The sequence below is a fragment of the Vigna umbellata genome, chromosome 2 (assembly GCF_029865625.1).
Source record: "Vigna umbellata cultivar VRB3 chromosome 2, Vumbellata_1.0, whole genome shotgun sequence".
In the NCBI taxonomy this organism is placed as follows: Eukaryota; Viridiplantae; Streptophyta; class Magnoliopsida; order Fabales; family Fabaceae; genus Vigna; species Vigna umbellata.
The window spans coordinates 40,521,288-40,532,785 of NC_142166.1; the positions used below are offsets into that span (position 1 = coordinate 40,521,288).

The 11,498-nt window shown below is 36.3% G+C and overlaps 1 long non-coding RNA gene across 1 annotated transcript; it reads left to right on the forward strand.

The window, feature by feature from the left end:
- The first annotated feature begins 2,721 nt into the window (after positions 1-2,721).
- On the forward strand, positions 2,722-11,029 carry LOC148203991 (uncharacterized). The gene is made up of 3 exons (XR_015784345.1): positions 2,722-3,076; positions 5,889-7,969; positions 10,782-11,029. It is a non-coding gene; the product is annotated as an uncharacterized LOC148203991 (long non-coding RNA).
- Positions 11,030-11,498: the final 469 nt, after the last annotated feature.

Consider the following 11,498-nt stretch of genomic DNA (forward strand, 5'->3'; position numbering starts at 1 on the left):
ATGTATATGTGTCTAACACATATCCGTGTCAGATACTTATGAAACTTTATCAATACTTATCAATGAAGTATCTAATATATGTAAAAGTCGTACTTAATAATAATAATTTATAGTTTTTTATTTTGATAATATTAATGGATGTGATTTTAATCTGAATTCACACAATAATAATCATATATTTATTTATGTTTTTTATTTTTTTTACATTTTTAATATGTTTATATCACTTATTGTATCTTATTATTTTAAAAAAATGTATCAACATATCATATAAGTATCGTATTTGATATACATATCGTATACATTCATCACAGGTCAATATAATAAAAAAAACTATTGAATTTCATCAATCAATTACACTAATTTTAAAATTTGTAGTTACTGTCCCTAATTGGATATAAGTGATTTTTATTCTATTCTTCTTATAAGAAAATTACCAAAATAAATTTGTCAACTCAAATTTACTCACAAATTTTACCAATGAATTCTAAAATATGTAAGTTATTGACAGATATATTATTTGGTAACAAATCTGTCGATAATATTGATAGATTAAAATTTGTATTACTTTGATAACATATCTGATGAACACTTTCATTGCTAATATGTGATTCCTATTACTGACATATGTTTTTGTCGGTAAATTTATCGTTAAAATAAGTGACAAATTTCTCGTCAAATCTGATGAGAGTTTTTGCATGTTATGAGAAGATGAGAGAAAAAAAAGAGAAGAAGAAGAAAAGAATGAAGAGGAGGGACAAGAGAAATAAAAGGAAAAGGAGGAGGCATGAAGACAATGGTGTAATGGCAATGGGCTAGAGTTAGAAGAACAAGAAGAGGAAAGTGAGAAGAAGCATGAATAGAAATAAGAATAGGAAAAGGAGAAGGAGGATGAAAAGGAAGATGAAGATGAAGACAAAAGGAAAAGGAGAGAAAGAGTAGGGGAAAGAGGAGAAGGAGAAAGAGAAATCAAAGACTATAGCAACAAACAAGACATTGATAACAACGGTGGAAGGGGAGGATAAAGAGAGAAGGAGAAGGAAATGAAGAGGAGAAGGAGGAGAGGAAGGGTGGAAAAAGGAGAAGAAGAAGAAAAAGAGAAAGAAGAGGAAGGAAAAGAATGGAAAAAATCAGTTGCAATATTTATCGAAAATCAAAATCTATTGATAATTACTGACAAATTTGAGATTATTGGTAATTACTAACAAATTTCATGATTAATTGGTAATATTTATCGATGATCATTTTACAACGATTTTCGATTGTGGATAATCTAACAATAAAATTGAATTATCAATAGATTTTAACTATTATTAATAGATTATGTCTATAAGTAATATGCAATTATTTTTAATATTTTTATTAAAATTAAACAAAGAGTATTTTTTCTTAATTTATCATATTATTTAATTAATTAATTTATTTGATCAAATCAATAATATCTATTACAAACTTTTCACTTCTCCTTCCTTCTACCTCTTTTACATCTCCATTTCAATCTAAACAAGCACAACTTAAGCATCAAACTATTATTTTCAACCCACAAATATATTTAAAAAACACAAATATTACCTTTTAATCAAAATAAATAATAGATTTATAAGTTTTTTTCATTTAAATATAGTTTATGTTACCAATTTTTATCAAACTTTCGATAAATAATAGATATATATTTTTATTTAAATATAATTTATATCAAATGTGAAGGTTTTTGAGTTTAATTTTGATTAAGACTTTTGAACTTTAAAAAAGTTGCTGAATTTAAAGAAAGCTTTTAGAAAGAAAGGAGTTTGAAAATTAATACAAGTTTCCGTTTCTGACAAAAAAAATCAGATTGAATTACCTCTCATGTTCTGTTACATATGCACTATAGAGACTCACATTTTCGTCTCTTTCTCATCCTTTAAGTGCCTTTCTTAATAAGTCAGATAACAGTTATCGGAAACTCGTCACAACACTAATTTCGGATTGATGTAAATCGACAACAGCTTTCAAAACCCTATCTTATATTACCACGTTTTTTCTTCATCACACTCCTTTTTCTACAATGTTTATACATTCCTCAAAATAGATTCTTCCCCTTTCATTCCTTTTGAAAGAGATAAAGTGAAAATAAAAAAAACGAGTTAAAATATTTTTTTTAGTTTGTAGAAAACAAAAACAAAAAAGCCATAATTTTCATTCTTGTTTGGTTGTATACAAAATAAAATACAAAAATATACATATCTCTCTAATACAAAAAAGTATATAATGATATTTTAGTATTTTTACAACAATTTTTTTTCTTCTTTATTTCTTGATTTAATATACTGTATTTTTAAAATTTAATTGTATCATACCACATTTATGGAGCTTAAATTAAAGATACCCACCCTTATTATTTGTTGGGGGTTATTCTACGGTTAAAAATAAGTGAGATTTAAAAAAATATAAATAAGATTTTAAAAGTAATTGACAGTCATAATTACATCAGATAACTAAAATATACATGCATAACAAATATGTTAAATAATGTATATTAATAAAACCTATTAAATTTTATTATTTAAAATGATTGAAATTTTGAAATATATTTATCAGTACAAATATTCATATATTAATTATATATGTGATTAAATCTCCATTAATTATATCATCATATTTTTTAATATATTTACATATTAGTTACTGTGAATATCTTGCTAATGGTCATTTATACTGTAAGACCCGTAACTTTTATGGTGGAGGACATAGTGGGGCATGGTGGTCACCCACCTTTGACTATCATAAGGCAATTATTGTTGGTGCATTATTACGGGAAGCTTTGCACAAAGTGGGGGAGGCATTTTTGGCATGATAGGGAGAGAGAGTGTGAGCAGCTCACGGGGAAGGAACCCATTCTTTCTCTCTTTAAAAACTTCATCCCAAAATTCTCTCGCTTCTCTCTAAGATTCCAGCACCTTGGACCGTAGGAATTTTATCCTGATGCTACCATGGTCTCCGCAAAGTAGAGGACTTCATTTCAACCGAACGTTTTCGTCCTTCCGATCGGGGCAGAATTCTTGGCTGAAGGATGGTTGTGCTTGGAGAAAACCAGGTAAGGGGAGCTTGATTTATTTCCATGATTTTTGAGTTATTAAGTGTTTGATGCAAAACTGGGTAAAATCTGGGAAGAAGGAATGAAAATGGAGGTTTTTCTGGGCTTTCTGGGCTCTGGTGCGATTCTGCAGAATTTCTGCAGAATGCGCGTTCGTCCAATTTTGGAGAGTCAAAATTGGACGTTCGTCCCAACAGCGCTCGACCAAATAGTGGTCGGCAAAACGTTCGTCCAATTCTGGTGAAATTGGACGTTCGTCCAAATTGTTGAGCGTTCGGTTTTTGTATAGGTGAGCGTTCGGCTTTTTGATATTATTGAACGTTCGGTTTTTGGTGTAAGTGAGCGTTCGGTTTTGAGTGTTCGGTGTGGATCTTGGACGTTCGTCCTTGGTTTTTGGGAGCGGTCGTCCTTGGTTTTGGGAGCGTTTGCCCTGGTTTCTGGAAGCGTTCGTCCTTGAGTTGGTGGAGCGTTCGTCCTTGAATTGGTGAGCGTTCGTCCTTGAGTTGGTGGAGTGTTCGTCCTTGAATTGGTGAACGTTCGTCCTTGAGTTGGTGGAGCGTTCGTCCTTGAATTGGTGAGCGTTCGTCCTTGAGTTGGATGAGCGTTCGTTCTTGATTTTGGTGAGCGTTCGTTCTTGATTTTGGTGAGCGTTCGTCCTTAGTTTTTGTGAGCGTTCGACTTTGGTTAGTTGTGTTGTGAGCGTTAGTTCTCGATGATGTTAATCCTCAGGAAGTACTCGTCTGAAGTAACGTACGACTAGGCTTGGTCTCGAGTGTTCGTCCTTGGAGCTCGGTTAATAAGGTTTGGTGTTAATAGGCAGCGTTCGGCCTTTGATGAGGATTGATTTCAGAACGTTCATTCAGACAGTATCAGAGTTGGAAATGGCGTTCGCAATGCATGAATCCGTGGGAGTATTTTGAAGCAATTATTGAGAATTGTTATTTATTTCCTTGATCCAATATTGGTTTAGTTATACATATTATTGAGAATATGTATGACTTCGTGATTGAGCACGTTTATTCTAGTTATACATATTATTGAGAATATGTATGACTTCGTGATTGAGCACGTTTATTTTGTTGGAGGTGGTACATACACTATGTTATTTACTTGTAACTTCGTCGGTCTTTTTAGCATTTTTGCTAGTCTCACGCGTGAGACGGAGATTCGAGTGTCACCTTCTCCTGCGCGAGGAGGTGAATGTCTCGCCCACTGACTTCGGCTTGTGTTGAGTATAGTGCATCGTTACGCGTAGTATCGATGTTTTTACTCGTTAGTCCTTGAGGAGTCGGGGAGATAGGTCTGAAGTCGCGATGGATGACGGCTCGGGTCGCCTGTTATTGAGAGCAGGTTATGACGACGAATTATAAGTAAACGACATCAGTTTATGAAAGACTAGTATGCAGTGTCATGTGAGTCGATTTATCATGGGAATTGTTATAGTATACGTAGTGGGTTTTTAATGTGATAATTCTGGTTATTCATCTTGTGTGTTGTGGCTGTGGTTTCTAACTGTGATGGTCGTACAGATACGGGAGAGATGGTAGTGCAGATAAAGTTGGATTTGGAATGCTTCGAGAGAGAGACGGGAAGTAAAACTTGTTGGGTCTATAGGTAGTAACGAGCATTCTTACTAGTGACGTTCGGTCTTGGTGTTATTTATTTCCAGGTAGCGAGTGTTATTAGGTAACAGTTGATCTTGATGTTAGTGGATCTGAGGTAGCTAGCGTCCGATCTTAATTTGGTAACCTGAGGTTTAGTTTGATTACGTTCGGTCAGTACTGAGGTGTTCAGCAGAGTACTCTAGGCGTTTAACCCAGACTCAAGCGTTCTTTATTATAGTGTTCTGTCTCGTAGCGATGGTTCATAGGGAATGATCTTTATTGGTGATGTTGCTCTGAGGTTGTAATCATTTATAGTGAGTGACCAGCCTTGATAGTCGTTGAGGTAACGATTGATTAATAAATAGTGATTAGTTGTGATGATGCATGATTCAGGAAGTGATCATTCATAGGTAATGCTCGGGTCGGATGATGATTGTCTCAGGTAGGGATCATTAATAGTTAGTGGTTGTATGTAGGGAACATCCGGTCTCGATGAGGTTACCCTCAGATAGAATTAAATCCAGTAAAGTGATCAATAAAGTGTTCGTCTGAATGGTACTTAATTTGTGGTGTGCGAGATTTGATCTTTGAGCAATCGTTCGAATAGTGTTTGAAATAATAGTAATTGTTCTAGCAGAGTACACTGTTTTAACGTGAAGTCTAAGTACTTGATCTTAATCAGCGTTTGATCTTTTGGTATTCGACCTAATGGTAATCGGTATAATAGCGGTTGATGTTTAGTTTCGAGCTTAAGTGATCAATCTTAATGTTCGTGTAAACAGTATCTGATGTAATATAAGTTCGTTGTTTTATCGTTTGATTCAGTAATGATATGATATCTGGGTATGTATTGAGGTTGAGGGTACTGTAGTAAGATGTCTTGATCTGTGGTTGATTGTGGACATATTGAGGGGACTAAGAATGAAATTACAAGTGGGGCACTTTCCGTTGATTTGCTCATCAACGTATCGTCCGGACGAGAGTTTATTGTGTACTGGGTTAATTATTAGGTACTATGGAATGAGTGTCCAACAGGAATTGTGGTACGTTGGTTTGAGGATGTTTGACTTAATTATTATATGATATTTGTATCGAAATAACTATGCAAGTTTTATAAATGATGTGTTTCAGGTTAGCTCACCCTTACTTTGCTTGTTTGTGCATGTGAATGCGATGATCGTATAATGTGTGATGTTATACGGGAGCAGTTGAAGGATTGTCACGTGATCCTGTGCAAATGAAGGAAGAGATGGAAGATCGATTTAGAAGGATTCAATGTTATCTTTGCAGTTGCGTTTGAGCTTAAAACTGATGTATAGATTTTAGTTGTTGTTCGGGATGTTATGTATTATTGCAACATTTAAGTTTTGAAAATATTTTTTTAATTTTGGGTGAATTTTTGGGATGTTACAATAATGGTATCAGAGCAGTTCATCCTTAGGATGACCTGTGTGTTGTGAGTTTGCCGTGTCTTCGCTGTGAAGAATTAAGTGTAAATAGTATGATCTATCATTTCCTCCGAGTCTATATAGTAAGGTGTGTATCTAACTAGATGTTTTGAGAACAGAAAACGTCTTGATAAGAGTAATGAGGGTGCACACTCATGACTTTTACCATAGATGGTTTTCCTTTCTTAATTCTGAAGGTTAGAGTTAAGAAGGAGTTAGAGTTTTAGTGGAGTTTCCTGTAGTAATTCATGTCTTGTTCTTGCTTTCGTGGTGGTCTAATGTGCTCAATAGTAGTAGAGGAATACATGTTCAAGGACAACTTGAGTTGTATATCTTTATTAGAATTGGTTTAAGCCTTTTGGGACAAGTTCTTGCTGCGAAGATAGGAGTTAGAAGACTTAAAGTTAAGCTTCGGAGGGCGAGTGAAGATATTGGAGTTTAGGAGTAAGGTTATGAGTGATGAAATTTCCAGAAATCAAGTCAAAAGGTCATATGTTGTACGTTCGCAAGAAGTTCAGAGGCTAGATTAAGAGAAGCTTTGGATAAATATGGGTGTAACAAGGTTGGAGAAATGAGTTGGGTTTAGAATATCAGTAACGTTAACAGTCAGAAGAAAAGGATGTGTTGGCGAGAAACGGGGTGACGCTGTGAGAGTTTGGTAACATGAACCTAAGTATTAGTGATGGTTGGAATCTGAATAAGAAAATGGTGGATGACCTAAAATATAAGTTAAGAAAGGAATAGGAAATTCTATAGCGGACTAGGGGAAATAAGTATCAAGAAAGGAAGTAGAAGGAGAAGATTTCGAGAGGTAGTTAGATAAGGCAGGACATGAGGTATTTGAAAGAGAAGGAAGTATTGTTAGAATCTTAAGTTAAGTGGGAAAATTTGAAGGAGATGATCAAGTTTTATCAGCAAGTGGATGATTCAGAGTCAATTTTAGTTGGATGTTTCAAGATTAGTGGTTCACGCAGAAGAAAGGTTTGATCATAGGCTAAGATGAAAGGTTTCAAATGATGAAGACAAAGGTATGTTTCTGTCGATCAGTGTTTTAAGGCAAGACCTCCTGGAAAATGATAGTTGCTTCTTAGTGTTATCACCCATGGAAGCGACTCAAGTTTCAGATCTTGCGGCACAGGAGAATTCGGAGTGTAAACTTTGCGGTCGTGAATGACTTCTTAGATGTTTTCCTGAAGAAGTTTCTGGTTTTCCTCCTTCACGAGAGCATGAAGATCATTTTAGGTAAGTGTTTGAGGTTGAGAGTATGCAAGCCCGAAAGGATTTGTCATTTGAAGTGCAACCAGTAAGGATCGAGGACGAACTGTTAAACAATTTAAGGTCATCTGGAATGGTATAACAGGCAACCCTACCTGGAGATTAGAGGATGAGATGAGAGAAACTTACCTCGACTAGTTCCGATAAGCTTAATTTTCGAGGACGAAAATTTTTGTTGTTGGGGAGAATGTAAGACCCGTAACTTTTATGGTGGAGGACATAGTGGGGCATGGTGGTCACCCACCTTTGACTATCATAAGGCAATTATTGTTGGTGCATTATTACGGGAAGCTTTGCACAAAGTGGGGGAGGCATTTTTGGCATGATAGGGAGAGAGAGTGTGAGCAGCTCACGGGGAAGGAACCCATTCTTTCTCTCTTTAAAAACTTCATCCCAAAATTCTCTCGCTTCTCTCTAAGATTCCAGCACCTTGGACCGTAGGAATTTTATCCTGATGCTACCATGGTCTCCGCAAAGTAGAGGACTTCATTTCAACCGAACGTTTTCGTCCTTCCGATCGGGGCAGAATTCTTGGCTGAAGGATGGTTGTGCTTGGAGAAAACCAGGTAAGGGGAGCTTGATTTATTTCCATGATTTTTGAGTTATTAAGTGTTTGATGCAAAACTGGGTAAAATCTGGGAAGAAGGAATGAAAATGGAGGTTTTTCTGGGCTTTCTGGGCTCTGGTGCGATTCTGCAGAATTTCTGCAGAATGCGCGTTCGTCCAATTTTGGAGAGTCAAAATTGGACGTTCGTCCCAACAGCGCTCGACCAAATAGTGGTCGGCAAAACGTTCGTCCAATTCTGGTGAAATTGGACGTTCGTCCAAATTGTTGAGCGTTCGGTTTTTGTATAGGTGAGCGTTCGGCTTTTTGATATTATTGAACGTTCGGTTTTTGGTGTAAGTGAGCGTTCGGTTTTGAGTGTTCGGTGTGGATCTTGGACGTTCGTCCTTGGTTTTTGGGAGCGGTCGTCCTTGGTTTTGGGAGCGTTTGCCCTGGTTTCTGGAAGCGTTCGTCCTTGAGTTGGTGGAGCGTTCGTCCTTGAATTGGTGAGCGTTCGTCCTTGAGTTGGTGGAGTGTTCGTCCTTGAATTGGTGAACGTTCGTCCTTGAGTTGGTGGAGCGTTCGTCCTTGAATTGGTGAGCGTTCGTCCTTGAGTTGGATGAGCGTTCGTTCTTGATTTTGGTGAGCGTTCGTTCTTGATTTTGGTGAGCGTTCGTCCTTAGTTTTTGTGAGCGTTCGACTTTGGTTAGTTGTGTTGTGAGCGTTAGTTCTCGATGATGTTAATCCTCAGGAAGTACTCGTCTGAAGTAACGTACGACTAGGCTTGGTCTCGAGTGTTCGTCCTTGGAGCTCGGTTAATAAGGTTTGGTGTTAATAGGCAGCGTTCGGCCTTTGATGAGGATTGATTTCAGAACGTTCATTCAGACAGTATCAGAGTTGGAAATGGCGTTCGCAATGCATGAATCCGTGGGAGTATTTTGAAGCAATTATTGAGAATTGTTATTTATTTCCTTGATCCAATATTGGTTTAGTTATACATATTATTGAGAATATGTATGACTTCGTGATTGAGCACGTTTATTCTAGTTATACATATTATTGAGAATATGTATGACTTCGTGATTGAGCACGTTTATTTTGTTGGAGGTGGTACATACACTATGTTATTTACTTGTAACTTCGTCGGTCTTTTTAGCATTTTTGCTAGTCTCACGCGTGAGACGGAGATTCGAGTGTCACCTTCTCCTGCGCGAGGAGGTGAATGTCTCGCCCACTGACTTCGGCTTGTGTTGAGTATAGTGCATCGTTACGCGTAGTATCGATGTTTTTACTCGTTAGTCCTTGAGGAGTCGGGGAGATAGGTCTGAAGTCGCGATGGATGACGGCTCGGGTCGCCTGTTATTGAGAGCAGGTTATGACGACGAATTATAAGTAAACGACATCAGTTTATGAAAGACTAGTATGCAGTGTCATGTGAGTCGATTTATCATGGGAATTGTTATAGTATACGTAGTGGGTTTTTAATGTGATAATTCTGGTTATTCATCTTGTGTGTTGTGGCTGTGGTTTCTAACTGTGATGGTCGTACAGATACGGGAGAGATGGTAGTGCAGATAAAGTTGGATTTGGAATGCTTCGAGAGAGAGACGGGAAGTAAAACTTGTTGGGTCTATAGGTAGTAACGAGCATTCTTACTAGTGACGTTCGGTCTTGGTGTTATTTATTTCCAGGTAGCGAGTGTTATTAGGTAACAGTTGATCTTGATGTTAGTGGATCTGAGGTAGCTAGCGTCCGATCTTAATTTGGTAACCTGAGGTTTAGTTTGATTACGTTCGGTCAGTACTGAGGTGTTCAGCAGAGTACTCTAGGCGTTTAACCCAGACTCAAGCGTTCTTTATTATAGTGTTCTGTCTCGTAGCGATGGTTCATAGGGAATGATCTTTATTGGTGATGTTGCTCTGAGGTTGTAATCATTTATAGTGAGTGACCAGCCTTGATAGTCGTTGAGGTAACGATTGATTAATAAATAGTGATTAGTTGTGATGATGCATGATTCAGGAAGTGATCATTCATAGGTAATGCTCGGGTCGGATGATGATTGTCTCAGGTAGGGATCATTAATAGTTAGTGGTTGTATGTAGGGAACATCCGGTCTCGATGAGGTTACCCTCAGATAGAATTAAATCCAGTAAAGTGATCAATAAAGTGTTCGTCTGAATGGTACTTAATTTGTGGTGTGCGAGATTTGATCTTTGAGCAATCGTTCGAATAGTGTTTGAAATAATAGTAATTGTTCTAGCAGAGTACACTGTTTTAACGTGAAGTCTAAGTACTTGATCTTAATCAGCGTTTGATCTTTTGGTATTCGACCTAATGGTAATCGGTATAATAGCGGTTGATGTTTAGTTTCGAGCTTAAGTGATCAATCTTAATGTTCGTGTAAACAGTATCTGATGTAATATAAGTTCGTTGTTTTATCGTTTGATTCAGTAATGATATGATATCTGGGTATGTATTGAGGTTGAGGGTACTGTAGTAAGATGTCTTGATCTGTGGTTGATTGTGGACATATTGAGGGGACTAAGAATGAAATTACAAGTGGGGCACTTTCCGTTGATTTGCTCATCAACGTATCGTCCGGACGAGAGTTTATTGTGTACTGGGTTAATTATTAGGTACTATGGAATGAGTGTCCAACAGGAATTGTGGTACGTTGGTTTGAGGATGTTTGACTTAATTATTATATGATATTTGTATCGAAATAACTATGCAAGTTTTATAAATGATGTGTTTCAGGTTAGCTCACCCTTACTTTGCTTGTTTGTGCATGTGAATGCGATGATCGTATAATGTGTGATGTTATACGGGAGCAGTTGAAGGATTGTCACGTGATCCTGTGCAAATGAAGGAAGAGATGGAAGATCGATTTAGAAGGATTCAATGTTATCTTTGCAGTTGCGTTTGAGCTTAAAACTGATGTATAGATTTTAGTTGTTGTTCGGGATGTTATGTATTATTGCAACATTTAAGTTTTGAAAATATTTTTTTAATTTTGGGTGAATTTTTGGGATGTTACATATACGGTAAGTTGCCATTTTATCGATATTATTTATTTTTATCACATGAACTATAAAAAATGCGCACTCTCATACTCATTTTTTTATTATAAAATATTCAAATTTTCTTTTGAACGTCAAAAAAATCTTTTATAAATAATTTTACATTGTGTTATAATTCTAAGAATATATATGAGAGTTACTCAATCTATTTAAATTGTCACTCGTTGAAGGTCTGCACTTGGAATCTTTTGGAAAGAATAATATACATCATAAACAACTTGTTTTCCTTATTTTCTGTTATTTTTTCATTCTACTGAAAACAACCTTCTTTTTTATGTAAACTTAATGCTTATTTTTTCTTCCTCTCTGCTCTCGATACTGTGTGATTTATATTTAAATTATAGAAAAAAAATGGTTTTATTAATAAGTAAAGGAAGAATGGTGGGCGTAGTAGTAAAAAAATGCATTGAACATAGAGAAATTTGTTGAAAGCTGTACTTGGGCATGCATGCATGAGTGTATCACGTGATA